This window comes from Prunus persica, chromosome G1 (genome assembly GCF_000346465.2).
Source record: "Prunus persica cultivar Lovell chromosome G1, Prunus_persica_NCBIv2, whole genome shotgun sequence".
NCBI classification, from domain to species: Eukaryota; Viridiplantae; Streptophyta; class Magnoliopsida; order Rosales; family Rosaceae; genus Prunus; species Prunus persica.
This window is the reverse complement of record NC_034009.1, coordinates 17,145,717-17,164,853: the sequence shown is the minus strand read 5'-3', so window position 1 is coordinate 17,164,853 and position 19,137 is coordinate 17,145,717.

Genomic DNA, 19,137 nt, shown 5'->3' with positions numbered 1-19,137 from the left:
TATGACATCCTATTTCTAATGCATGTCTACTCCTATAATGTTCCAGTTTAGGGTAATAACATTGCTAGTTTCCAATGACATCCTATTTTTAATGCATGTCTACCACTGTAATGTTCCAGTCTAGGGTAATAACACTGCTAGTTTACTATCATGTTGATTAATGCTTGTCATGTTGCTCTTTATTCTAATATATGTCCACTAAAGAAAAGATGAATAAAGAACAAACCAGATAAACTCAAAACAAGCCAGACCCAAATTGTTAATACTATTATGTCATAGAAGTACATTGTTAATACTCTGTCATAGAAGTACATTGTTAAACAAAAATGAGATCCATAACTGAAATAGTAACAAAAGATAAATCGATCATCAAAGCTTAAAATACATTTCGAAAATCAACTAAAATCTGAAGAGAAATAGATAATTGAAGCAAAAAATCAAAAATCTCAAGTCCAAACCAAACAATGACGACGATGATGATGACGAGAACGATGACGATGACGACGATAATGACAATGACGACGACGATGTAGCGAAAGAGGAGTAGACCTCGAAGATGAGGAGTAGAGCTAAGAGCATCTGATCGAGGTTCGTTCAAGGTACCAAACAATCTAAAAAAAATCAACAGAAGCACGATTTTAGAATAAAGAAATCGAAGGTGAAATATTGAAAATTGTAGATCAGAGATGAAAAATATAGTTGGACTTGAGACTGAGCTTCAATGGAAGCTCCTCTTACTCCAACACCGAGAAAGCACCAGCGAGAAAAGAGAAAATAAATCTAATTTGGTTTTTTGGGAGATCTGATTTTTCTCTCTCAAGTCTGTAGCACAAGGGCAATATAGGTATTTTTCACACACAAATAAACTAAAAAATGGCTATTAAATTGAAAAAATTGACTGCTGTCGATTTTTGGGTTTTCTTGGGTGTGTTTATGGTTTTAAAATGGTATAGGGTTTCTTTATAAGACTATGTCTAAGATTGGGTATATAACTAAATTTGTAAAAAAAAAAAAACCCCACCCTCTTCCTCATAGCCCCATCTTGCCAATTGCCACAAACCACCTCTTCCTCCTCTACCCCCTCATCCTAGCCCCATCACCCCTGCCACAACCCATCTCAGCCACCCAATATCCTCCACCTCCATTGCTGTCGTACTTGGCCGCCTCAGCCTAACAACTGAACAACATAATCGACACCTTAATTGGAGCCATCGACTTAGGGACCTGGGTCCTCACCTTCAACTCCAGCTCTTCAAGCCTTGCCTGCCGACACCTCTACTGCACCCTAACCCAGCAACCACACCCACCTCAACTGCTCCCACTTGTGACATGCTCTGCAATTTCAAGCTTGTCTATTTAATCAATGGCGGACCTAACCAAACCCGATTCTAGTTGGGACAATGCTACAATATTTGAGGGCTTGGACCATAGTAACAACATGGGATTCTAAGCTGTATCTGATTGAAGGTTTGTTCGAAATTGAAAGTAATTATAATCAAATTGGTTGCCATTTGCAGCCACTGATTAACGACAAAGAACCAATTTTTCCTTTTCCTTTTTTATTTGTTTGTTTTCTCAATATTTTAGTTTTTAAATATAAGAATAAAAAATTCAAATAGTAAGTCATGTGAAGGACATGTAAGTTGTTTTAATTAGTTTGAGTACTAAATTGATTGATTTTTTAGTTTAGGGGTTAATTTCTACAAGGGTCATAGTTTATGGGGTAAAAGCGGTTGAAAATCCTTTACAAAAATGAGAATTAAAATCGTGTAAGAAGACTTACACATTACACTGACCAATTAAACTAGCTTGCATTGTATACTACTATTAAGATAAAAGGCTTTATAAAGGAGTTGTAGCTCAAGTAATTAATAGTAGTTATCCCTCAATTCGAGGTCATGTGTTCAAATCTCTTGGCCACTCTAAATATGGGGCATCAGTTTTTTATTTTATATTTTAAAAGAAGTGTTATTTAACATGGCAAAATACTACATTTAATGAAAATTGTACTAACTCATATGTTAAATTGTGATGTGAAACATGAAATAGTAAAAATTTAACACGAGAAAGGTTGATTGAGTTGACAAAATAAAAAGTTTTTTTTGGTATGAAGCAAGCAACTAGTCGAAACAGCAAGCACTTAAAAATGAGACTCATGGAATCTCTACTGTTATAAAGGGAGGTGCAAAATAGTTGGGGTGTAACACCCCGACCCAATTCGATTGTTTTATTTAATCATTTTTGTGTGAAAGTACATTTTTAACCTTGAGGGTAATGGTACTTTAGTCAATTTTTGTTTGAAAAGGAATTTGGGGAATTGAGTGGCATCGTTAAGTAGAGCTTGTTGATACGTGTCCGTAGACAGGTGGCACGCTTAATTTTGATTTAAAACGAAGAAGTTGTGATCTACGGAATTGTAGTGGCACAACCATAATGTTTGTAAAGTCAAAAATCTATGCAGATCCTTCTCTCCTCTCTCTCTCTCTCTCTCTCTCTCATTTCTTTCTCTTTGCACGGACAGCCGGCCAAATTGGCAGGCAATCTCCCAACTCCAGCCACGACGGTTGCCTCCACGACCCAAACCTTCTCCTCTACCTAGCCCTTCGACATAAAAAACCTTGGATTGCTTCGATTCAACATAAAACAAGGCCGACAGTTTTTGAGCTTTTTCGGCGACTCCAGCCACCATTTCCACCAATCTTGGTATGGTTTTTCATCCTTTTTTTGTGCTCGATATGTTTATGTACTTAGGGGGTTGGATTCCATTACGATTCTAGAGCGTTTAAAAAGATTTTGTTTAAGTGCCAGCTTTCATAGAACTTGATGGAACTTCATAATTCGTATAGAACTTGATAGACTTTTATTAGAAGACTTCTGTATAATTTTTTTAATAAACTTTCTTAAGCTTTCATAGAACTTGATAGGCTTTTATTCTAGACTTATGTAGACAGTATATTTCATTTTATACTCGTCCTTGTCATTTAAAGAAAGAAACATGAATTTTTTCAATCAAATTTGTTTTTGTTACCCAAAGCAAAAACAAAAAGTACTTGTTTGCGATGGAAGAACATATGCACAGTTCAAAATGAAAAGAATAATCCAAGAATGCTGTGTCAAATATGCACAGTACTTTTTGTATGCACAGTACCTATTTGACCATGAATGCTGTGTCAAATATGCACTGTACTTTTTATATGCACAGTACCTATTTGCACTGTACTTTCAATGTTGTCAACGTATATAGTAACATTGATGTATATAAAAAAGATGAAATAAAAAACCAAATTCATAACATCTTTTCCTTTAACAACATAAAATAAAATTATGTTTAACTAAAAGAAAAATTCATAAGAAATATAGTGACAAATGTATTACAAATTTGAAAGAAAAGTTTAACAAAAATATTTAACGTTCATTCATTATCCTTGATTCTCATTGTTGTTATTGTGCCCAACATCTGTCCACATATCCAAAGCTATACCAACTCTCCATTCATTAGCATTCTGTCGTTGCTGTTCTTGTGTTTGGAAAACTAGTTCAGGATTCCCTTCATTAACTGGTAACGATGAAGATGAAGAAGATTCGTCCTCCAATTCAACAGGAAATTCGTCAGATCTACACTCTTTTCGAAGAAAATTGTGTAGTCCTACACAAGCTAACACTATCTCTGTTTGTGTCGCATATGGCAATGAAGATGCAGACTTGAAAATTGTAAATCGTGACTTAAATATAGCAAATATCCTCTTAATGACATTCCTCAAGGACGAATGACGAAGATTTGAACAACTCAACTTCATTTGCAGGTGCACGACCTTGACCACCAAACTCTTGGAGATGATATCGAACACCTTGAAATGGAGCCAAAAATTGGCGTCGATTTGGAAATCCACAATCCACTAAGAAAAATTTACCTGATAATAGATTACACATATGTTAGTATCCAATGTACGAGCTAATGTAAACTATAAGAAAAATTTGAAAATTTAAAAATACCTTGTGGCACTTTAAGTCCATTCCTCCTTGTTAAAGCATCTTGTAGTACTCTTGAATCATGAGCTGAGCCCTCCCACCCACTAAGAACACATATGAATTCCAAATCAAAGTTACAAGCTGCTAATACATTTTGTGATATCGTACCGTGACGATTACGATAGCTGCTTACGTCGCGTCCCGTTACCGTTGCTGGAATATGTGTGCTGTCAATAGCTTCGATACAATCCTGAAATAAACCCAAAAGTTTAAAAGATATTATTAAACATAAACAAATTGAATAAAACAAGTTGCACCAGATAACACATTTACCTTAAAGTATGGGTAGAACCTTGTACTTTCCCTTATTTTTGCCGGTACTGTGGATCTAGGTTTGGCTATTATCTTCGATGCTATTGTGTTCAAGGCCTTTAAAACTTTGTTAAAATTTTTACTAGCAGTGAAGTGAGATCGGCCAAATGTATCACGTACTAGACAATATCTATTATTTTGACCCACAATAAACAAAAAGGTCGCAACCATTTCTTCTACACAAATGAATCTTGTATCTTGTAAGAGTATTTTTTCTCTAATAATACCGTGTAACTTTCGAAACACATCAGGATACATTCTATACCTTCATCGAAAATGCTCTGGATCGTCATTCAATACATGATGTATAAAATTATATCCCTTCATAGTAATTGGTCGCCGAGTTAATGGACGTTCAATTTCTTCACTATGCATCATAATCTCATTCAATGCATGAGCTACTTGCTTGAATCGCCATTAATAAATTCCAAATTGTTTCATAAATTTCTTCATCCTCCTCAATTTCTTGCCCCTCAATTTCTTCTACCTCCATTATATATATATTGATACCGCCTAAATAAAATGATAAAAAAATTACAAACATAATTAATAATAAGTCACAACCAGAATTAATAAACAAATTACAAACAGAATTAATAATAAAGTCACAAACAAAATTAATAAACAAATTACAAACAGAAATAATAATAACGTCACAAACAGAATTAATAAACAAATTACAAACAGGATTCATAAAAGCAAAACAAGTTGATGAATTCATCATCAACTATTTAATAACCAATAGAGTATTTAAACATAAACAACAATGTTTGATAAACAAAACAAATAGTCCAAACATCATCCAAAAAAGAATACCAAAAATCAATCATTCCAAACAAACTAGTCGTTCTCAAAAACTCTCAAAAAACCCACTCATTCCAAATTGTAGGATATCCAATTTGAGCGCTCCTCAGGAGGCATTTTCAAAAATGCATCCTTTTTTGTGTTAGTATTCAACAAAGAGAGCGCTTTACAATTTGCAGATCCTCATAGTCCTCACAAGTTTTTGTTTGAATACTTGTGTCTTTTGGGTGGGACTATAACAAAAATAATAATAATAAAATAATTATTTAGCAGATTATGTATTCAAGTTACCAAACAGAATTATTTAAAGAAAATTTAATAACCTAACCTTAAAGTAGTCTTTCCAAACTTCTTCAGGAGTAGTGAATTTCTTTGTGGTTGGATCCCACCCAAACCCAGAGCTGTGACGGAGAAGCTGTGAATATTTTTGGTATTCTCTTTTAAAGTACTTCAGTCGACTCTGGTATTGAGAATAGGTTTGTGACACCTAAGTTTTTAATTAATCTTGGGGAGTATTTTGGTTTCTACAGTTGCCTTGCTTAGCATTCCATTAGCATCACGCCATCCACGGCTTGCAGCATCAACCATGAGTTGCAATAATATTCTACTCTCTTCCACAGTCCAAACATTATAATCTTGTTTGCTCTTCCCTTTTCCATTTACTTGTTGTGTATTTTCATATTCTATTTGAGTGCATCTATGAATTTTATCATGTAAATCACAAAATAGAGCATAAAAAATATACAAAAAATGTACATCATCAACCATAGATTAAACATGACACATCTTATGTTGAATGGAAAAAGGACGTAGTAGGAATTTACAGATTTGACGTCTGAACTCCGATTGGGGTGTATAATACCTTTCTGAAAAGGGAACGATACCACGAGTCAAACGCATTGCTTTGCTATGACATATGGTAGATTTTGGGCTTTTGAGGTCGTTTAGGCTTCCAAAACAGCATTTAAAAGTTTAAATTTTTGGATTTTCATTTTTTTAATGTTCATCTATATTTGTCTCAGTTTTTTTGTTCGATTATAAAAAGGTTGTCAATTATTTCAATTTTCTATCTAGTCGTATATAGATATTTCAGAAGAAAAATAAGTAGTAACAAGCATAAACCCTAGTAACAAAACCTAATAACAAGAAAAACACGATGAAGAAAAAATCATGGAAAAAGAAAACCCAACAAGGTATTGGTCAAAGAAAAAATAAGGAGCATACCTTCACAAGTGGAGGAAGGAAGCTGTTTGTCTTCGCAGAGAGAAAAGCTAGGGCAAGAGAAAAACGTCTGATGAAATACTTGGGAGGGAGGTTGGATTTATTTTGGTCTTTGTTATTTATAACTCTCCCCTTAAAACCTATGAAAATTTATCACTTAATGAAATCCTTCCAAATATATGACCTTTCGAATACACCTAGATTTGGTTCAACTTTTTTATAATCCTAATTGAATACACCCATATTTGAATGGACTTTTTAAAAGTTCATATAAGTCCGAATTGAATACACCCAGACTTGTAAAACCTCTTTTAAAGTTTGTATAAATCTAAATTGAATATACCCGGATTTTTAAAATCTTTTTAAACGCTTTATAATCCTAATTGAATACACCTCCCTTTAGTTTGGGTTGGTTTTGGAGTTTGAAGAATCGTTTTAGACACCCAAGTTGGCCGTCGATTTTGGCAGCAATTCACCCTTCTTCGGCTACTTTTTGGCCAGGGTCCAAGAGACTAAAATACTCCCCTAGTTGTGCTAGTTCATTTGGTATAGATATTGTACAGAGTTTTGAGAATTTTTTGTCGTTGAAAATTTGTCAAGGCACCCATTGCCGCTGGCGGTATATGGGCCATCTTATGGTGGCATATTATGTTCTAAAAGGTTCCTCATGTCTTTTCGAGCACACCGGTATGCTGGGATTGAGCCTATTCAGGTTCGATAGGTTTGGATTGGTCGATCGGTTCTAATTTCAATTATGTTGTTCCTTGTACCTCTAGGATATTTCAAGTCAATGATTCAAGAGTTAGGTGAAGCGATCACTATTCGATCATGCGATTGGCTTAGATCTGACCGCTCAATCGAGACCAAATCGTCGGGACTTGTTTAGTAGAGTTTGTTGGACTTATAGGCACTTTCAGGTTGGAAATTAGAGGTAGTGGGCCTTGCGAGCCCAGTTGACCAATACGGAAAGTTTGACCACTCAGTTGACCATGAGTCTTCCAAGACCGTCTCATCCTTTGGGAAGTACTAGAATGACCCTATAAACCTTCTTAAAGGTTGTGCTCACTTTAAGATCCAGAAATTAGGATTTTGAGTTAAAGTTCGTGGTTGGATGCTTTTATTGATTAAGTCCTCATGTTCTTTCAAATAGATACTCAGGCTCCACGTACTCAACAGGCGAGACCCTCGTAGGGTCAAGAAGCTTTGGACTTTTTGTGAGTGGACGTTTGTTTTAAATGATCATTTTTTTTTCAAATATGGAATTGCATGCATACATGAATTTGATTGAGAACTTGGTTTATTTTGGGTTATTGGGAATATGGAACTACATTGTAGTTTTAACTATGATATTCGGGATGTCTTTGGATTTGAATATTGTGAATTTGAGAATTGGATCTCGGATATGATTATTAGAAATTAGATTTCAGATTTTGGGAGCTGTGCATATTGATGGCTATGGTATACTGGATTTTTGAATTGCACCATGATATGTACTTTCCTTAGTTCAATACAAATGTCACCCACACGTGCGATAAGTTGCTGGTGTGTTAAAGGATACCCAGGTACCCTTGACGAGGTATGTTGTAGAGCTCTTGACGGGGCTGTCTATGCTCGTAAGAGTTGTTGTAGCCGCACGTGCGATGTGTTTCCGGCTTGTGGGTTGGGAGCAATAGTCCTCGGATGGACAACTCATCCCTAGTCATAGTGTAATGTGTCGCTACCCTGTGGTCTAGTCAATCAATCCCCCGATTGGAGTGTTTCCCTAGTACTTAATGATGGTGTAGAGAATGCTTCAGTAGATATATGTTATATATATATATATATATTATATACACATTGAGTTTTTATTGAGAAATCCATCAAATAAACTTATTTGAGGGACACTTTTGTAGGGCCCACTCCGTAGTGTATTTCACTAATCCAAACCGTCTATTTTGTAAATAGGCTTAATTACACTAATACCCCCTGAAACTTCAATCAAATCCCATTTTGCCCTCTCAAACTCAAAATGACTCACTTTCATTCCTTGACCGAGGTTTAGTGACTCACTTTGCCCCCTGCCGTCAACTCCATTCAAAAGAGTGTTAACTTTGATGACGTGACAAGTGAATAACTCATATGCTGATGTGTCAATAAAAATAATTAAAAAAATCCTTAAAACAATAAAACATTAATATTCTTTATTTAAAACTAATATTTTTAGAACATAATTAAAACCAAAAACAAATCTCCACCGTCATCCTCTCTCTCTCCTAGCGAACTTCTCCAACACAACCCACTGACCCGCCCCAACAAACCCTCCCGACGCGGACCCAACCCTAACCCTACATATTTGCCCCAACCCACGATCTTTTTCTCTCATTCTCTTCCTCGCTCTCCCCCTCTCTTCGCAGTCGGATCCAATATTTCCCTATTGGAGCAAAAGAATTGGCTAGTTGGGATTGCCCATTGGATATTCTTCGGTAAATTTAAAATATATCGCCTGACATTTCATCTCCCAGCAAAGAATATCGATCCTAAACTTGGCGTCAGAAGATTTTTGTTTCTAAACTGAGAGGAAATTTTGGGTTCACTTTGATAATACCTGTAGGATGACTAAAAATGCCTAGAGGAGGGTGAATAGGCCAATTCAAGATTATAATCAATTAAGTAAAAATAAACTTCGGCAGCAGGATTGATATGGCTTATCAATCCTGAAACGTGCTGAGCATAAAATAAAAGAACACGCAGAGAATTATTTTACGTGGTAAAACCCCACCTATGGGGAAAATCCACGGGACTCCTCAGTCCAACACAAATCCATTATAGAATGATGATTACAAGAAGTACTCACACACTTATCCTAGACACATTCTAGATAATGTTTACCGACTTCTTCGTAACTCAACTTCTGTCACGGGATGATCTTCGATACTCCTTATGTTGAACGCAATACTGGCCACAATTGCTTCAAGCTCGCTGGAGGAAAACCGCTACCACGGTCTTGGTGCCATCAACCGTATGAGTCACCGACATGCATATGAATGCAATATGAATTATTAAAGTGTTTGATAAATCACAAAGTAAACATAGAACACTTGATGATTTATCTCAAATATATGCACATCAGCTTTTGCTTAAGAATTCTATATACTCAACACAAATATCAAAAGCTGTACTAAACCAAAGAGATGCACACAATGATTTATACAAAACTTATTCTCCACAATCCACGTGAATACCCACAACCACAACTCATTATCTTGCCATGCATTCAATTTGATAGTCATAGAATCCTATATGGTTTTGTCATATTCTCAATTGCACTCCAATCAATTGTTTATCCAATGAAACAATATATGTCAAGATGTAAACACGAAACCAAATAGGATATTAATTAAAACATCCTTTCCAAGTCCAAGATAATGAAAACATAATATTTTTAATCTAAATCAAAATAGAGTTCAACTAGGAAAGTAATATTAAGAGATAAAATCTAATCCTATTAAAAATAAGATTAAGATAAAAATACTTTGAGTGAAAATAACTCCAATTAGGAATCCTATAATGAATGCATGATTATGTCATGAGTTATCTGAAATCAGTTTCTTATATCGGTCAAGTCATGCCTTGGAAGTATGGGACTGAACGAGTTGTGCCAAAACGTCCAATAACAATTCTTCACACACTAATTTTTCACCTATGCTAAAGTCTAGGAAATGACAATACAGATTTCATACTAACAATCTCCCCCTTTGGCATTTCCTAGACAAAACACCTATTACAACTCAAAAGAAATTGCATGGGACTTAACATATGAAATCCTACACTAAGTTCGAAGCTTTGAATCCCTGCACATTATGAAACAACAAAAACCGTGAAGCATGTGGGAGAATAAATGTAATCCAAAGCAAAATTACAACACAACTCCCCCTTAATTCCACAACACAATTTCTCTCCCCTTTTTATCATAATTTCACATAGTCATCTCTCCCCCTTTTTGTCAGAAAATCCAAAGGGTAAGGAAAGAACATAAAGGAGCTAATATAAAGGCATAAAGAAATCACCAAGTGAATGCCCAAGAAATAGCAAGATGTCAAAAGCCAAAAAGAAAGGGATAACAGTAGCATGCATTAAGATATGAGAAAAAAATTATCACCAAAAAAACCAAACATATGAGGGATAAACACTGTGTTTGAGAACAAATGATGTTTCGAATTTTTTTTTTAAATTTTTTTTTAAATTTTAAATTTTAAATTTTTTTAATTTTTGAATAAATAAAAGATAAAGCTACAAACAAATCTAAACAATTTAAAAAAACGTAAACAACACTTAGAAAAGATAACAACACCACAAAGACATCAAACAAAAGACATAGAATCACCAAATACTATGCTTAATGAGAACCCAAGACTCCTCCTTCATTCAAGCCAAAAAAAATCTGAAGTACATGCCAACACCATGCATAAGGATAGACAACCAAGACCAATACCAATATCTCTCTAGAAGCATTTGAAGCAAAGCCTTTCAGAATCTAGGGCACATCAAATCACAAAGGTTTAATCAAACACAAGGATTATAAAATGGAGAATCAAAAATATTTGTAAGAAATAAAGTCCATCAAATAAGCAAATATTAAATCCCAATCTCGTGTTATGTGACTAAACTTGCTTAATAACAAAGAAAAAATCCAACCAAGAGCAAGCCAAGAACATAGAATAAACACATACAAAATGCATACAGAGGTCACCATTTTTTTTATTTTTTTTATTGCTAACTTTATTAAGCTTTCTACAAGACCCATGTAACGGGTGTTAAATCAATGTGCTCAAGTCAGTTGACTTTAAGACAATGGGTGTTAAAACACTCCTAGGATGTACTAACCCGAGTCATGTAGGCTATAAAGAAGAACAATGTGTACAAGGTCAAAGCTTTTTGACGCGAACCTCGACGTTGGTTAGACAAGAGGCCCGGTTACTTCACCATGATCAAGCACTTATTTTACTTTACTTTTAAATAAAGAGATGCTATAAATTTGAGAGCTCAGTGGCAAAAAGTATAATGCAAATCTAGTATCAACACAAGGGCAAGGTGAGGATTCATTCAAAATTATTAGGCAAGATTAGAGTGTATGTGCTATATGTGAGACATGAGATTTAATAAAAAGAGCATTTAATTGACTTTATAAAAAACAAAGACAGTTGATAACCATTCACAAAAACCCAATATAATCTGCCCAAAGTGATCCAACGCCAAAAATCCAATCTAAGATCAGCAAAAATTTCCAGACGTCAGTAGGATTGATATTGCTTATCAATTCCTGCATGTGCTGAACAAAATACTTAGAATTTAATCCAAATTCAAAAACAGAGAAGATAATAGCTGGAGTCTTTTGGCAAGCATACAAACAATTATTCAAAAGAACAAATACCTAAAGACTTTCTAAGAGTGACAAATCGAAGATTATCCATAGATTTTGCAACAAGACATTTAAGATCCAAATTTTCTAAAGCAACGGGTTTATGCACAACATTAGTAGAAGCCAACATACAATTATGATTTTCCTTTTTCCTCCAAACTAACTCTGTCTTAGTTGATGGCAAACAATGAAAAGAAGAAAGTTTGGATAAGCAGTTTACCTCTTTCATAAGATTTGAAATCTTATGTTGGATACTTACTTTTCCACCCATGCCATGAGAATTTGAACGAACAAATTCGTTTCGAAGCTTATTGCATCTTGGTCTTATGTGCCCACGAGTTCCACAAAAGTGACAAATTGGAATAAATTTCTTGACTTCATGAGGGGCAGAGGGTTCAATAGGTGAAGAGGATTTGACAAACTTTGTTTTAGACACAGCGGAAGACTTATTACCTGGTTCAAATCCCAAGCCTCGTTTGTCACCATCTCTTCTTCTCATGCTAATCATCTTGTCAATTTTTTCTGCACCAATGGTTAAAGAAACAATCATTTCCTTTGAATTTTTAAGTTCAAGTTCAAGGGCTTTGTTGTCAGAAGTTAAAAATGCAATTAATTTATTCTGATCCGTCAATTTTTTATGTAAAAACATCAATTTTTCATTCATACCTGCACTTACCTTTTCGGAATCTGCATCAGGGGATTGAAACTCGTTTGCAATCCTACAATTTTCCAGCTTCAGCACAGCAACTTCTTTGACGAGCTCACTATTTTGTTTACTGAGCTTCTGAGAAGCAGCCAACAAATCATCATATTTGTTCATGATAAACTCAATATTTATACCTTTACAATCATCATCCTCAAGTGATTCATCCAAGCTAACTGTGGTTATGAGTGCAACCGTCTTTTCATCATTCTCGCATTCTGATTCACTATCACTCCAAGTAGTATGCATTGCCTTATTCTTGCCATCCTTTTGTTTCTTTAAGGTGTTGGCACATTCTGAAGATATGTGTCCATAGCCTTCACATTCGAAACATTGGACCTTTTCTCTTGGATTCTTTGGTTCATTTGACCTGCGAAATTTAGACCCACCATCAGTATAGTTAACAAACCTATTTTTAGAATTTATACCTTTTGAATCTCGACTTCTTGGATCCGGATTCTTGAGAAAGTTCATGAATCGTCTTGTGAGAATTGTTAATTCCTCATCACTGCAATCTTCATTTGAATCCCATCATCTTCTTCATTCACAACCTTGAAAGCAACATTTTTACTCTTTTTAGGAGCTAGATGTTTCATCTCATATGTTTGTATGAACCCTATGAGTTCTTGAACTTTCAAGGTATTCAAGTCACAGATCTCTTCAATAGCCGTGATCTTTGGTTGAAATCGTTGAGGCAAGGATCTCAAAATCTTTTTCACAACCCTGTCTTCTGGAATTTTTCACCTAAACTTGAACAAGCATTCACAATTACACACAGTTTAGCATAAAATTCAGAAAAAGTTTCATTCTCATTCATCATGAGTGTCTCAAACTGTAAAGTGTGTATTTGAAGCTTGGCTCCTTTGACAGTATTTGTCCCTTCATGAGTAACCTGCAAAATATCCCAAGCTTCCTTAGAAGTATCACAGCCAGATATATATTCAAATTGATCTTAAGAGACAGCAGTAAATAAAGCATTTAACCCATTTTGATTATTAGTGCTGTGTGTGACTTCTACAGTGGTCCACTCCTCTCTAGTTTTGAGGACTGTGGTTTCTTCATCTCCTTTTATGATCTTCTTTGTAGGTTTAGGAAATCCATGAACCACTGTACTCCATACACGTTCATCTAAGGACCAAAGAAACAACTTCATTTTGGCCTTCCAGCGCCATAGTTGTTGCCATTGAAATATGGTGGATGTGCAATTGAGCCCGAGGCACGATCCATCCTAAGGTATGTTAGATCTTGCTGAGTATGTCCAGCAACCTGCTATGATGCCAATTGATAATACCTGTAGGATGACTAAAAATGCCTAGAGGAGGGTGAATAGGCCAATTTAAGATTATAATCAAATAAGTAAAAATAAACTTCGGTAGTAGGATTGATATGACTTATCAATCCTGAAACGTGCTGAGCAAGTTCCAAGCAAGAAACATCCAAGCAAGAAACATTCAAGGAACCAATGAATATTAGCCTGCGAGCTACCAGAAGCACTCTTCAAACTAGCATACATACCCCAATTCCTTCCCCCATTAGACTTGTCCATGGAAAAAGAAAGAAAGAAAAGAAGGAGATGGCTGGGAATGGAAGTCTCCCACTGGAACAGCTGCGGGAAAGGGGGCCTTAAGCTCCCAAAATTCCTGATTTTGTGCAAATAAACAGAGAAGATTTTGCTAGAATAAGATAAGTAAAAGAAGGGGAGGAGAAAGGAAGGAAAAAGCTTAGCCAAATTAGATAGAAACCATTAGGGTTTCTTCGAAAACTATGGCTTCCAGCGGCTATAAAAGGGGCCTCTTCTACCCAACCAAAGACAACTCAGATCTGGAGAGCAAGCTTTATCTTTCACCTCTGAAACATCTACAATTTCGAGCTCATCCTTCCATTTCTTCCCATTTTCCCTTTTGGTAAACTTTTCCAAAGCTTGACAGAGTTTTCGTCTAGCTGCCGGAAACTACCCAGCACCCCACTACTTCATCATTAGCTAAAGAACTTAGATTCAGAGAGCAAGCTTTCTCTCTTACCTGCAAAAACTCAGCAATCTCATGCACTATTCACCCTTCTTCTCCATTTTCTTCTTCTGGCAAACCATTTTCACATTTGACAGAATTTCTGTCAAGCTGCCGGAAGAATGTGGTTCTTTCTTTCTCTATTCTCAGCCAAATCTGCTTGCAAACCTCTTCTTCCTCACCTTAACACTCCCCTTTCTCCCTAGAAAGCCATATTTTCCTCTTTGGTGCTAAACTCGAGCTGATTTTGCTTCCATGCCACAAGCCTCTTATGCAAAGCTAAAAAATTTATCTGTAAGCATCAAGAAATCATTTGTAAGTTGCTGTTGTTCTGGTTGGTGAAGATAGCCAAGATGCTTCCTAAGGCCCTACTGCCCTTTCGAAGTATTTTTGGGGCTTGATTTTTGAATTCAGACAAAAGGGACAATTTCAGTAATCTGTCCTTTATTGCAGCCCAGCCCGTTTGTAGTTGCCGAAAGAAAAAAAACCCCTACAAATAGAAGTAGACTGTATGTATGTATGTATATATCTATATGGAGTTTCTTTGCATATTGTATTTTTTTAAACATGTGCCTCGGAAAGGGTATAGATACGGGAAAAAGGTTTAGTTTGATTATTATATTCTATGCTATATATGGTTTATGAAATTACAATGATTTCAAATTCAAGTATACCATAACAAAGGATTTCATTGTAAGGCTTTACATTGTTATAATGTTGGGGTTATTATGTTCGATTAATACCATTGTAAGGTTTAGTTTAATACTACCATATAGGCTTCACAAAAAAGAATTGGGCAAAAACATCCCTAAAAAAAATATATATATATATATATTCGAAAATTAGCAAAAACCCCAAAAGAAACAAGCTCCTCTCAAAAACACCCAAAATATTTTCAAAATGGCAGAAAAACCCTTTATCTTAAACACCAAAGACATGCATATCCTTTGCATTTCTCTCCTCCGTAAAAACCAAAGCCTTGTCCTTTTCCAGCAGCAGTAACAGTGTCAGCAGCAGCACGTCGGCTAGTCTAAAACAACTGACGTCTCCGAGCATACATACGTCAAGGTAGGTTAAACAAGCGACTTTTAAAAGGACAACCACGTCATTATGTAATCAACACTGGCATGGTAAGCAATTACAACATCAAGCAGCTAGATCTCTAGACATAGTGACATAATTAACCACGTCCTTTATTTTAATGAAACGGACGTTGAATATATATTCCACGTTGGTTATTTTCCTATCGACGCCTTCAATACTTTTTATAACGTCATCTTCTGAACAAAAACTGACGTGGAAGATTTTTTTATACGTCAATATTGAGTAATATTATGTCATTTTAAATCTTTTATATGTTGGTGATTTAGAAAAAGTGACGTCTAACTCTTTCAAAGGGCCTTCTTTGTAAAATTTAAACGACGAGTCTCGCAATAAATAGACGTCGAAAAGTTTAACACGATGGTCTTTGTTATAATTAGCTATGTGGAATAATACATAAGCGTCGGTGATGTCAGTTGCAGGACGTGGTTATTTCAGGTTACGTCGGTAATTGAGAGATAAATGACATGTAATTCTCTTTATACGTCTGTTGGTTTTTGTCAACGACGTCTTATGTTTTAGACATCGATTTCACGCTTGTTATTTTCCTATCCATGCCTTCAATACTATTTATGACGTCATCCTCTGAAAATCAACCGACGTGGGAGATTGTTTTGTATGTCGATATTGAGTTATATTATGTCATCTTAAATATTTTAGACGTCAGTTATTTAGAAAAAGTGACGTCTAACTCTGTCAAAGGGCCTTCTTTGTGAAATTTAAACGACGAGTCTCGCAAGAAACAGACGTGAAAAAATCTTAACACGTCGGTTTTTGTTATAATTAGCGACGTGGATAAATACATAAGCGTCGGTGATGTCAGTTGTAGGACGTGGTTATTTCAGGTTACGACGGTTATTGAGAGATAAAAAAGGGCCTTCTTTGTGAAATTTAAACGACGAGTCTCGCAAGAAACAGACGTGAAAAAATCTTAACACGTCGGTTTTTGTTATAATTAGCGACGTGGATAAATACATAAGCGTCGGTGATGTCAGTTGTAGGACGTGGTTATTTCAGGTTACGACGGTTATTGAGAGATAAATGACATGTAATTTTCATTACATGTCAGTCGGTTTTTGTGAACGATGTCGTTTATGTTTTAGACGTCGGTTTCTTTGTTTGTTTAACGTAGTATAAATTAACCACGACGGTTTCTATCTTATCCAAGTTTTTTTTCCTTCATTTAGGGACGTGGATAATTATCTGTACGTCGGTTCTTCTTTTGTTCTTGACATGTAATACACCTTAGAGGTCTCGTGTTTCATAAAACCGTCGTCTAATGTTGTCTAAAATTTCATTTTAGGCTAATTATATAGTAAATAAATGTCGGTTATTAATAAATCTGGACGTTGAATGTCTTAACGACGTCGGGTATTAACCGTCGTCGTTTTTTGTACAAAAGATGGCAGTCGATTTCACGACGGTTGAAAAACCTACTAGACGACGGTGGTTTCCCGTCGTCTATTTCGATTTTTGTAGTAGTGCAATCTTTTTTTTTAAAATCTCGTAGAATCATTTCTGATTGGACCAAATATTGGTCTCCGATAGAGATCAAAGAAAATAGACAAGAAATCAAATAGTAGAAAACACTTTACAATATAGGAACTGGTAATTAATAAATTATTCTAGTTTGTGCATTTTCTTGTTTGTACCTGCTTATGGGCTGCGTTGTTGCAAGATAAGATTTTTCCCTTTCAATGATGAATTTTGCCTGGGGGGTGGTGTGGTTAACCACCTATGATCTTAATTACCCGCCCTCTTTATTATGATGATAAGGCAGAGCAAGGATACTGTTGAACTTGACCATTGGTTCCCCCATAAATAGGACCCGTAAATGGACCATGGCCAAGTTCTTCCCTTTTGAATCAGACAGATTCATATATGAAAGAGGTAATTTCTTTCAAAATTTACTATTAATTATAAAAAATATATAAAACAAAATATATAAAATATAAAATAAATAATAATAGTAATAATAGTCTTCTTGTTCGAAACGCCTTGTAATCTTCATCCATCCTTCCTGCCATAAGCGGATGATCTCCTAGCGCGAAACAATTGATCGATAGTTATACAAGGTGATCTTCGATCCCTACAGAAGATAGTCAAATTGCGCCATGAACTCATCATATGAACTACTACAAGAAAGAAGACGAATTCGACTAATTCCCTAAAATCCTACAATCAATGGCAAAATTGTAAATTCTACAAATTAATTAAATAATAATTAATTTGGGTCGGGATGTTACAAACACGGAGGATGTTTTGGTAAACCATCGTCTTTACTTTCTACGTCGGTGGCTTCATACTTGCTGTCGTTGTTTTTGGAGTAAGAGTTTAAGTCTGAAGAAAACTTGTTTAATAAGACGATGCTTTTTTAGTTGGGTGCGTCGTGTTTTAGAAATACCTCAGCGGATCTCGGATTTTTAGGTGTTTAAGTTACTTATGCACAACGGATTTCTATTACCATCATCTTTCTAAACACAACGACGGTATTTTGTTCTACCGTCGTTGTTTTCTGGTCGTCTTTTTCCCTTTTTGTAGTAGTTAATATCGATAATATCGAGATGATGAAGACAGTGAAAAATTTGATGAGTTATTTACACTCACACCCCTAAGGTTTCTTGTGTTTTCACAAAACCCATTTTTGTTGATCGTTTGTCCAAAAATTGATAATTTCATTGAAAAATCTTATGGTAAGGACAAAATTAACCTCAATGAAGTACATGCAATCTAATCTCAAAGGCCAACTTTGTCATTTTGGAGAATTTGTTTGTATAAAATCATCATTTTTTGGATAAAAATCAATGAAAAGGAATTTTGTGAAAATAATTTAAAACCTCAGGGGTGTTCTTGTAATTTCTAAAACCTCAAGGAGTTTTATGAAAAAGCCAAAAACCTCAGGAGGTGTTAGTGTAAATAACTCAAATTTGAATTTTATAAGAACTCTATGTGGTACTAAGTCACTCATGTATCTTACTATGCAATGTAATAAAGTGTAAAATATTATAGTAAATCATTATAAAAATAATAATTATGGTGTGTTTAATCTTCTTTCATTACTTATTACATATTTTCTACATTCGCAGTGTTTGTCAGTTCGCTATATAATCAACTTAAATCAGTAAACCCATCATACAATGCATTTTCTTCCAATTTTTTGTGATAAAATAATAGATAGTTGACTAAATAAACATCCTCCAAAGTTTCAAGAAAAATTTCCAAGTTTTTCTTACAATTTCTGTGGTTTTTATTCATTTTTTATTTATCAATATCGATAATATCCTGATAATTCCATCGAAATTTCCGTATTTTTGGACTACCGATATTTTCAAAAGGGATAATTGTCGAATTGTCACCTGAACTTATACATTAGTTTCAATTTGTCACCTTAAAAGAAATTTAAGAGAAATGTCACCTTAATTTTTCAAAATCCATGATCTGTCATCTGACCTTAACACCATCCAATTTTTCGTCCATTTTAAAGGGTATTTTAGTCTTTCCATTAAAAAAAATAGAGAAAAAAGAGTCATCACTCTCCCTTTCTCCCCCACCCCAACACCACC